The 12,195-nt window shown below is 33.7% G+C and overlaps 1 protein-coding gene across 2 annotated transcripts in view; it reads left to right on the top strand.

Annotated features, from left to right (window-relative positions):
• The window catches only part of LOC117177864 (FH1/FH2 domain-containing protein 3), a 917,724-nt gene that overhangs the window by 68,538 nt on the left and 836,991 nt on the right, over positions 1–12,195 (top strand). The window lies entirely within an intron of this gene.

Raw genomic sequence — 12,195 nt, 5'->3', positions numbered from 1 at the left:
TTGGCGGTAAAGTTCCTGCCAGATGTGATGTAGTCAATCACACACTGAATGCGGGACGCGTACTGTCTTGCCCAGCCTATCTTTATGGCAAGTTGGTGCATTCGTCTTCCGGCATTATGATCAACTGTTGGTTTTGTTTTGCGGTTCGCATCGGCCAAAGCTCTCACTGCATTATACACACAATAATTGATAGCCCAGTGGTCAGATTTTCCGGAAAAATGTCCACAAAGCTCGTCATCCATTTCAGCCAGATCTTTAAGCTTGAGAGAAACCTTGGTGTTGATGTTTCTCCGGGTCGTAAAGCATCGCTCTTCCTCTACTGGATGCCTGCCCGCGGTTGGTCTTAGTGTCGCCTCTCTTTCTCTGTTGCCGGCTTGTTCTAGCTGTGGTAGACTAGGCGTTCCGCTTACATAGCCCCTTATTCGGAGTAGTTCAGCATGGTTTCGCAGACGTTGTTGCGAAAAGTGCGATAGCTCCGGGTGTTTCTCGCAGCACAGAGCATGCAGCCATGCCATGTAACCCCGTTCAGGGGCCATACTAGCATCGTAACACTCTAGCAAGTCGTGATTCACACGCTCCGTCTACCCAAAGATCGCGAGATCCCGTCGATCCATCGCATTGAATCCATTTTCATTGGCTTCTCCAGCTCTAGATTGGTCGGTATTGTTGGCCGACCCATTGTCGGGAGCCGTGCGCGTTCTGTTGTTTTGAACCGCACTTACTACAACTATGTTTGGTGTTGTCATTGTTGTTTCTACGAGAAGCTAGGGAAACTATTTGATGCTGAAATTCCTGTTATTAAAATTTGTCATTCATGTATTTCTGTAATGAATTCATTATTAATACACAATCAAAGTTTCAATAACAGAATCGATTGTATCACATATTTTATTCTCATAATCTAAAAAATTAAGAATTTTGAGCATACTCCAATCCATTTCTTGTCAATACATTTTATAATTCTAACTTTACATTAGGTCGAAAAACCTTGAGTTCTTAAATAATAATTGAAACCAAAAGAACTTGATAAATTCCATCATATGTAATTCCATCATATATTTGACTCTAATGTTAAATATACTAATGTTGCCTGAAACAATTTAATTAATTATTATTTTATTTAAGGTTAGATTTCAATGAGCTAGCAGAGTGCAATTACTTACTCTCATCTTCCTCACGCAGGTTTCGAGATAGACTGGCTGGTGTTTGATGCCTCCGAACACGTGGCTTACTTGCCTTATCCGTTTTTAATAATTGATAGAATATTATAAACGAGTAGTATGTATACAATTTTTACTGCACCGGCAGTGCAATGTCACGCTGCAATGTACAGTACGCGCCGAGTCAAAGCAAGTCATGAAGGCAGGACGAAGTCAGAACGAAGTCGACAGTCATTGCTTGAGTTCATGGAAGTCAACAACTAACGAATTCAAAAACTAGAGTAAAATGAAGTCAAGAAAGTACGATTAAAGTCACAATAAATTGTTAAAATAACGTTACATTGACTTCAGCGGACTTCGAAGTGAATAGCCCCTCGGTTCTCTATTTTAATTCTTGAGTAAAATATAAGCATTTTATCGAAAAACCTACTCTGCTTCCTTCAGATATAATTGAGTATAGCTTGAGTACAGATTATACTTCATTTATACCTAATTGATGCAAAAGTATTAAAAATATAATGGCACTCATTGGCTCTTCGAGATACCCTATCGGGAGATTGACTGTTCGCTCCCGACTCTCACAGGCAGCCACCGGCTAAGGGGAGCGAACGTCCCCTTCCACTGCACGGAGTACGTCAGTAAGTTCACCAATGTCCAGCCCTTTTCTCCCTGGCTCTTCTCCCCGCCGCCCTTTTCTTTAGAGATACACTGTCGTGTTTTCGAAATGTTGAAATTGTGGAAAATTTTTCAATTTCACTGTAGTTTTCAAAGAGATTCAACTTCAAACCTAGATTAAATGTAACAGTTTTGATTTGCCTAATAAATTTCAGAACTGTGAATCGAAACGCGATTATTCAGTTGTTTTAAATCAAACTAAAATGTATCAGTCCAAAGAACTTTCGAGATTGACCTTTGTTTAACTAGTATCGCGTTGTTATGGCGGACTCAAAAAGTATAATTAATAGTTAAAAACTATAAAGGATAATTTTTACAATTTTTAAAAACTATTAACAAAAGTAAAAGTAAAGGTTTATAGAAAAAAAATTCTTATTTGAATTACTTTGACATTCTCTAGTATTTTATAGTATAGTATTGTATAGTATTGACACGTGGATTAGGCCTACTGAGAATACCACTAAAAAACGCGCCTTATTATGCTTTTTGGTGCGGAAAAAAGCATACAAATCTATTTCCAATATAATTTCAGATATCACTGAACTAGGAAGGGTGAGGAAAAGTAGGGTTGGACATTGCTTGAGAGGGCGTAATAGAAGAGGATAGATCCGTAGTCTGTGCAGTGGAAGGGGACGTTCGTAGTGATGCCGTCGAGTGATATTTCCCAATCTCGACACGATCCCGAGTCGATCCCTGACTCCGGTATCGGGTTTGGATCGTGTCGGTTTTAGCTCGACTCGACTTTGTATCGGGAAGTCGATATATCGGCTCGGGATCGGGTCGGGTTTGCGATACTCCTTCGGCTGATGTGCACTTCTCACTTGAAACGAGCGGAGAGGGATATTTGTCAATGGATTGACGTCACTTTTCAACCTTCATTCAATTTAGAAATGTTTTTAATGAAAAAGAATATATTTTTTAGTATGTGGCAACATTGCACTGTTTATTCAAGAGAAGCCAATATGAATCAGATATTGAAAAGTGAACAACTTACAGCTTAATTGTTGTAGATAGATTGCATTCTAATGATTCTTCAAAATTTCAGAGTGCAAATTTTTAGAAAAATAGTTTAACTAAAGAAGAAAAATGTTGACAAACAGACGATGTTGTTGGAAAACTCTTGACTTTTCAAACAAGGAAGATGAATTTTCTAGCACAACTAATAAATTTGCAATCCAAAAGACTATGCTCTAAAAAAAAGTGAAATTTTCTACTGATTATATGAATTTTTAAGAATTTAGTTAAACTTTCCTTCCTACAGTGAGATTTACAAACCAAATATGCACTATACATTCTCAATAAAAACTTCAATAGTTGAATTTTCAATAAAAAATTGAATGGTTAAATTATTACTTAAAAACAGTAATGTTTAACATTAAGAGAGAGTTTTCATCAAAATATGTAGTTAAGCCCCTCAACCCTCATCCAAGCAGTTGAAATTTCACGACCCTATATGTTAAGTAAAACCTGATAACGCAAACTAAATAATAATAATACTATTTTGAGCTTCAACGAAACAAACATAGTCAACACATTATCCATGAAACATTGTTTATATCCCCTCCACTCTCACTGAATGCCGAAAAAGCCTTTCCAAATCAATTTCTATATTCAGACATATAGCCAGAATGAACAAATTGTCACAGAAAAAAACTGAAGGTATCGTTAAAGGCCTCTCATCCATATCTCTAGGGGACTTTTGAATAATTAAAAAAGGTATTATTTAAACAATTATAAGGTTTATAATATTTATAATTTGTTTAAACATTCAGCGAACAACAATTCCAACTGACTTATTAACTAGATATCTTATCTGGAATATTTTCGAATGGAAATGAATTTTTCGAAATTTAAAAATACCAATTTAAACATTGTTTTTACCCCCTCCACTCTGACTCGAGAAATCCCTTGAAAATGAATTTTAAAATTGGGAACTATAGCTAGAACGAACTGATTGTCTAAAAAAAAAAACTGAAGGTATCGTTGAAGGCCTCTCATCCATATCTCTAGGCGACTTTTGAATAATTAAAAAAGGTATTATTTAAACAATTATATTGTTTATAATATTTATAATTTGTTTAAACAATCAGTGAACAACAATTCAAACTGACTGACAACTAGATATCTAATCTGGAATATTTTAGAATGGAAATAATTTTTTCAAATTGCAAAAAGTCGAATTTAAACATTGTTTTTACCCCTTCCACTCTGACTCGAAAAATCCCTTGAACATGAATTTTAAAATTAGGAACTATAGCTAGAACGAACTGATTGTCCAAAAAAAAACTGAAGGTATCGTTGAAGGCCTCTCATCCATATCTCTAGGTGATTTTCGAATTGTTAAAAAAAAGGTATTATTTATACAAATATATTGTTCATAATATTTATAATTTGTTTGGACAATCAGTGAACAACAATTCCAACTGACTGACTATTAGATATCTAATCTGGAATATTTTAGAGTAGAAATAAATTTTTCAAAATGTAAAAAATCCAATTTAAACATTGTTTTTACCCCCTCCACTCTGACTCGAAAAATCCCTTGAAAATGAATTTTAAAATTGGGAACTATAGCTAGAACGAACTAATTGTCATAGAAAAGAACTAAAGGTATCGTTAAAGGCCTCTCATCCATATCTCTAGGAGATTTTTGAATAATTAAAAAAAAGGTATAATTTAAACAATTATATTGCTTATAATATTTATAATTTGTTTAAACAATCAGTGAAAAACAATTCACACTGACTGACAATTAGATACCTAATATGGAATATTTTAGAATGGAAATAAATTTTTCGAAATGCAAAAATTCAAATTAAAACATTGTTTTTACCTCGAAAAATCCCCTGAAAATGAATTTTAAAATTGGAAATTATAGCTAGAACGAACTAATTGTCCTAGAAAAGAACTAAAGGTATCGTTAAAGGTCTCTCATCCATATCTCTAGGTGACTTTTGAATCATTAAAAAGGTATTATTTAAACAATTATATTGTTTATAATATTTATAATTTGTTTGAACATTCAGTGAACAAGAATTCCAACTGACTTATTAACTAGATATCTAATATGGAATATTTTCGAATGGAAATGAATTTTTCGAAATTTAAAAATACCAATTTAAACATTGTTTTTACCCCCTCCACTCTGACTCGAGAAATCCCTTGGAAATGAATTTTTAAATTGGGAACTATAGTTAAAACGAACTGACGGTCCCAGAAAAAAACTGAAGGTATCTTTGAAGGCCTCTCATCCATATCTCTAGTTGATTCTTGAATCATAAAAAAAACTATTATCTAAACAATTATATTGTTTATAATATTTATAATTTGTTTAAACAATCAGTGAAAATCAGTTCGTTCAGGCTATAGTTCCCAATTTTAAAATTCATGTTCAATTGATTTTTCGAGTCAGAGTGGAGGGGGTAAAAACAATGTTTAAATTGGAATTTTTGGCATTTTCGGAAATTTATTTCCATTCTAAAATATTCCAGATTAGAAATTTAGTTGTCAGTCAGTTGGAATTGTTGTTCACTGATAGTTTAAACAAATCATAAATATTATAAACAATACAATTCTTTAAATAATAATTTTTTTTCATGATTTAAAAATCACCTAGAGATATGGATGAGAGGCCTTCAACGATACCTTCAGTTTTTTCTGGGACAATTAGTTCGTTCTAGCCATCGTTCCTAATTTTAAAATTCATTTTCAAGGGATTTTTCAAATCAGAGTGGAGGGGGTAAAAGCAATCTTTAAATTGGAATTTATATATTTCGAAAAATCTATTTCCATTCTAAAATATTCCAGATTAGGCATCTAGTTGTCAGTCAGTGTGCATTGGGTTTCAGTGATTGTTGAAACAAATTATAAATATTATAAACAATAAATTTGTTTAAATAATACCCTTTTTTAATGATTCAAAAATCACCTAGAGGTATGGATGAGAGGCCTTCAACGATACCTTCAGTTTTTTTCTGGGACAATTAGTTCGTTCTAGCTATAGTTCCCAATTTTAAAATTCATGTTCAAGGGATATTTCGAGTCAGAGCAGAGGGGTTAAAAACAATGTTTTAATTGGAATTTCTGCATTTTGAAAAATTTATTTTCATTCTAAAATATTACAGATTAGATATCTAGTTGTTAGTCATTTGGAATTGTTGTTCCCTGATTGTTTGAACAAATTATAAATATTATAAACAATATAATTGTTTAAATAGTACCTTTTCCTTAATTATTCAAAAGTCGCCAAGAGATATGGATGAGAGGACTTCAACGATACCTTCAGTTTTTTTGGGACAATCTGTTCGTTCTAGCTATAGTTCCCAATTTTACAATTCATTTTCAAGGGATTTTTCGAGAAAGAGTGGAAGGGATAAAAACAGTGTTTAAATTGAAATTTTTACATTTTGAAAAATTTATTCCATTCTAAAATATTCTATATTAGGTATCTATTTGTCAGTCATTGTGCATTGTTTTTCACTGATTGTTTAAACAAATTATAAATATTATAAACAATATCATTGTTTGAATAATAATTTTTTTTCAATTATTCAAAAATTACCTAGAGATATGGATTAGAGGCTTTCAACGATACCTTCAGTTTTTTCTGGGACAATTAGTTCGTTCTGGTTATATGTCTGAATATAGAAATTTATTTGAAAAGGCTTTTTCGGCATTCAGTGAGAGTGGAGGGGATATAAACAATGTTTGATGGATAATGTGTTAACTATGGTTATTTCGTTAAAGCTCAAAATAATATTATTTTTATTTAGTTTGCGTTATCAGGTTTTACTTAACATTATTGTACATAAAAGCGTGATAAACGAAACAAAATTTATAAACATTCTATTGGTTTAAATCATTTTATTTTTTGTTCATTCAAAAATCACCTAGGGCTATTTTATCGAAGTATGCAGTAATGTGCTCGAAAATATTTTTCAGCTCATATGATTGTTTATATTGCGTTCCCATTTGTTTATAACAATAAAATTCTTTAAAAATCATTATTTTTGCATAATTCGAAAATCACCTAGAAGTATGGCTGAGCCGAATTTAGAGATGTTTTTATTTTTTTGATTTGACAATTACTTTTGTTTAAATAAATTCCCCAATTTTCAAATCTATATGTGTAGCTAAATTCAGGGTCATGAAATTTCAACCAAGTAGTACAACATTTAATGAAGTACTTTCATTTTCTACATAAGAACTTAAGAAGACTCATCTTTCACCAAATACATGAATTTTTTAGGCAAAGAGTTAAATTCTTAAATCAATAAGATAAATTTCCTACTAGAAATGAAGTAGTTACATTTGCAATTAAAAAATTAATTTTATACTTCAAAAAGAACGAACTTTAGAAAAAAGTTGCATTTTTAATTTAAGAAATTACTTTTCAAATAAAATCATAAACCTTCAACTGCAATAATTACATTTTAATTAATTATAAAATAAATTTTCAACCTAGAAGGACGTTTTTTAAAAGTAATAGTTAAATTTGTAAAAAAGAAAATCAAATTATAACAATTCACCTTAACTTTGAAACATTGAGTTGAATTTTCAACCAAGGCACTTCGTTTTACACCGAAAGGAAAACATTTTCAGAACAGCGTAATATGTAATTAGCCGCAGCTTTCTCCTTTGAATAGATAAGCAGCCTATATATTAAAGGGCATTAGGGCCGCTAAGTTAGTTCTAATCTTGACTTGACTCTGTAACTATACGAAATAAAGGCACGTGATATCTCGCTAGAGATATCACATATTTTTAAAAACACATTTGAGCCTTTTTCACTATAACATTCGGGCGATCCTGCCAGGATCCGTTTAAAGAATACTTCGAAGGAAAGCATTCTCTACGGAGAAACATTAAAGTCTTTCCCTTATTATAAGTGACGGAGGCCTGGAAAACGAAGAGAATAACAATCTACAAAATTCATAAAAAACGAACTCCGGACTGTACTACGGACAGCCCGAAAACATTGAGCCATACTACTGCTATTGAAACTAGTGTCTGAAATTCTGTAGGGTCTATTCTACGTAGAATAGCAGTAGGAAAACTCAGGAAAATAAAACTGAACGAGGCCCGAAAGCAGGCGGAAGAGGCACCTGCCTAGCTACAAGAAACTGATCGAGTTAGCCACACCCGACTCAACAGGTACCAGCAGTAACAGCTTGGAAACACGTCACCAGCCGAACTAGGAATCCAGACAGCAAGCGGAAACTCTACGGATCTTCAGCAACTGTCAAAAGACAACGTTCACTGTAAGTTTTTGTTAGTAATAAGACTGAAATTGTAAAGAGTATAAATCCTCTTTGTGGTCTGAGGAAGGTAACAAACCTGAAATAACACATTTCTTGTTTGGTGAGGTAAAGGTTTACAATTTCACGTAGGGTATACTCCTAGTGCTCCAGAGCACTACCCTCCGTTAAAAATACAAATAAATTCCTTAAAAATCGTCAGTATTGTAGTAGAACGATACGACGCATTTTATTGTATTAAAGGACAAGGTCCAAACTACACAAAAGTGTCACGCGATAATTATACCCGACAAATTAGCAACTAAGGACACTCACACTGATAGAGTAGGGCATTAGAAAAACTTCCATTCTGGTTTATCAGATACCATTAACGTACGCGACAGACGATTCTGACAGTGATTTGTACGAACCACAGTACATTACGGCAATGGTCTCCCCCGCCCCCACTCGCGCTCAGTCTCCCTCAAGGGAAGAAATTCCAGCATTATTACTTGATGCACTTGAAGAAATTAGAAAAAGCATAAACACTCTGGTTATAAATCAACCGGCGGCAGCAGAAAATATCTCCATATTAGCAAGAGAGAACGACAAGAGAATAAAAGAAGGACATGAAATATTAGCAAGAATTGGAATAAAAGGAAATATTCAAACAGACACCGAAGGCGCAAATGGAGGAAGAATGACTGAAGATAAAGATTCGGATGACGGACAAGCCAAAACGAGATTAAAAATCAGAAATGAATCTATTTTGAGAAGTCGGCAACAACTAGAACCTCAAGCACCACACCGGCACAAGGGGATACCAGCTAAAGATATCATTAGAGCCATTAAACCTATAAATGGACAAGACGATATGGGCGTGAAAGATTTTATCAAAATAATAATGAGGACAAAAAGTCAGTGTTCCCAACCATAACTATTACTAGATTTTATTTTAACTGAAAAAATCACCGGTAATGCTGACAAAGCCATACGCTACACCCCTATAAATACTTTCAACGATTTGTCTGAAGCCCTAAGACAAAATTTCAAGCAAACAGGCTCAAATCTATCCATTAAAAGTAAAATGGAATCGTGTAAACCGGTTCCAAATGAAACTTTCCAGAACTTTTCTTTACGGTTTAAATAAATACTGGACGAATTAAACTACGCGGTGCAAGCAACCTCGGAAGGGACTGAAAGACAACTCAGATTAGAAATCGAGGAAAAAGAGGCAATCAATCGGTATATGCTTAACATAAAACGAGAAATTGGAATTCAAGTACGGGCGATGAAGCCAACAACATTAATGGAATCCCAAAAAGAGGCAGCAGAGTATGAAACCTGGCTAAAGGAATCACAGCCCATTAGAAATACACCCATAGCACCTTGACCGACCAAGAGACAACAAAGAAAATCTTACTAAAATACAAACAGGCGTTTGTACTACCCGGAGACCCACTGCCATGCACAATGTTAACTGAGCATGAGATTATTCTAAACTGAGGTAAAGTAATAAGCCTTAGATCACATAAATTACCTGAAAAATAAAGAGAATTTTTTCTATATTTGACTCAAAAACTATTGGATAAAAAGGTAATAAGACACTCACAATCCCCATTTTACTTCTCATTATGGATTATTCCAAAAAAGGGGGGGAAATTAAGAATGGTCATAGATTACAGACAAATTAATAAAGATACAGATCAGGACGCTTATCCTTTACCAATTATTGACGCCATCCTGGAGCAGCTTAGAAAAGCAAAATTCTTTTCAGCTCTTGACCTAAGTGCTGGTTTTCACCAAATACCAATGAAAGAGGAATGTAAAAAGTACACTGCCTTTTCAACACAACTAGGACACTTCGAATATAATCGAATCCCCTTTGGCTTAAAAAATGCTCCGGCCACATTCCAGAGAATGATGAACAGAGCATTCCACGGCCTCATTGGAGGACATTGCTTCGTTTATATCGACGACATAGTCATATTTGGAAACACAATTCAAGAGCACAATAATAACCTTGAATTGGTTCTACAACGTATCACTGACTTAGGACTAAAATTCGAGCCTACAAAATGTAAATATTTAAAAACCAGAATTGGAATATTTTGGTCATATTATCACAAAAGACGGGGTAAAACCAAGCAATGAAAAAATTAAGGAAATCGTCGATTTTAAGCAATTAAAAACAATGAAAGATATACAATCTTTTCTTGGTTTAACTGGTTATTATAGAAAATTTATTAAAAAATGTTCTACGATCGCTAAACCTTTAACAGTATTGACACAAAAAGAAACACCATTTAATTGGACATCAAACTGCGAAAAAGGCTTTCAAACTCTAAAAAATGCCTTAACATCTGCGCCAGTATTAAGATTCCCAGATTTTAAGAAGAAATTTATTTTAACAACCGATGCCTCCAATTACGGACTAGTGGCATTCCTTTCTCAGGAAGGGCATCCGTGCCTGTTTATATCGAGAACTCTTAATAAAGCGGAAGAGAACTATACGACCCGCGAGAAAGAGTTGTTAGACATTATATGGACCGTTAAGCGTTTAAGGCAATACCTATTAAGAAAGAAATTCACTATCCAAACTGACCATAAAGCATTGATTTGGCAACATAACGTAAAAGATCCTAGTTCCCGATTATTAAGATGGAGACTATGACTTGAAGAATACGTATACAAAATAGAATACGTGGAAGGAAAGGAAAATAAAGTAGCGTATTGTTTATCGAGACTATTCCCCATCCAGGAAAAAGTCGTAGGACAAATATTTGCCATAACCAAAGACTCTTTACGACGAGCAATGGAAAGCGCAGGAATACAAAACGAAAAAGTAGAAGAAGAAAATTTAGAAGAACTATTACCGGAAATAGAAATATTCGATACACCAGTTATTAGAGAAGATAGAATACTACAAGAAAAAGAGAAAATAAAATTACCACACAAAAGAATGAGAGAGCCCTCACCTGAAACAGACATAGGAGGGGAAAGGGAACCAAAAAGACAATCCAATTCAGAAAATTTGTATACGGACTTTATGCAATGGCGATTAAATCCCATTCCAGGAAAATTCAAGATAAAACCAAACGCAATAGGAAAATTATGGACAACATTAAAAAAGGAAGACTTGCCGAAATTTTATGAAGAACAATGGTTAAGAAAATTAGGCCAACTTATTGAAGAAACATTGAGTAAAAACCTAACCATTATTCGCATTCGTATAGGAGATCCTTTAATTTCCCCTTTGGAAAAAGAGTCACTCCAAGAAATGTTAGAATTTCTATCAACATACTACCCAGAAAACTCATTCTCATTGTGCTTCGTCAACACAAGAGACTTGTCAAAGGAAGAAAAAGAAGCAATTGTGAAAGAAGCATACGCAAGTCATATGGGCGAACAAAACACTTTAGAAAAGGCACAAAAATTAGGACATTGGACTAATATGGAAAACGATATTAAAAGATATGTAAAACATTGCCCCATTTGTCAACTTCAAAAAACGACAAGAATTAAATATCAGATGGAGAGTATAATCCCTGATATCCCTTTTAAACCAAAGGATAAAATAGCCATGGATATCTATGGACCTCTCCCAGAAACAATTAAAGGTAATAAGTATATACTGAGTATACAAGACCGATTAATCAGATATACATTACTACTCCGTTTAAAAAATGAAACCACTAAAGATATAATTAAACAATTAATTGATCACTACATTTACACCTTCGGAGCACCAAAAACAATATTAACTGACCAAGGACAAAACTTCATCTCTGACCTAATGCAACAGTTCGAAGAAGCCCTCAAAATACAACATCAAAACGACAGCTTTTCACCCACAATCAAACGGAAACATCGAAAGAATGCATTCGACGCTGGGAAATTTAATCAAAACATCTGTGGCAGAAAATAACAAAGAATGGGATGATAAGTTAAAATTTATAAATTTTGTCGTAAACACAACAAAGAATCAAACTACTGGATTCTCACCGTTTGAACTTACCTTTGGAAGAGAACCCAATCTACCATCAACCGTCCAGCAAAACCCGAATATAACTTACCAAGAATTAATTAGAAAATGGAAGAAAAAGCACGAGATAAATCTATCC

This window comes from Belonocnema kinseyi, chromosome 8, assembly GCF_010883055.1.
Source record: "Belonocnema kinseyi isolate 2016_QV_RU_SX_M_011 chromosome 8, B_treatae_v1, whole genome shotgun sequence".
NCBI classification, from domain to species: domain Eukaryota; kingdom Metazoa; phylum Arthropoda; class Insecta; order Hymenoptera; family Cynipidae; genus Belonocnema; species Belonocnema kinseyi.
This window is presented reverse-complemented; position numbering and strand designations above follow the sequence as displayed.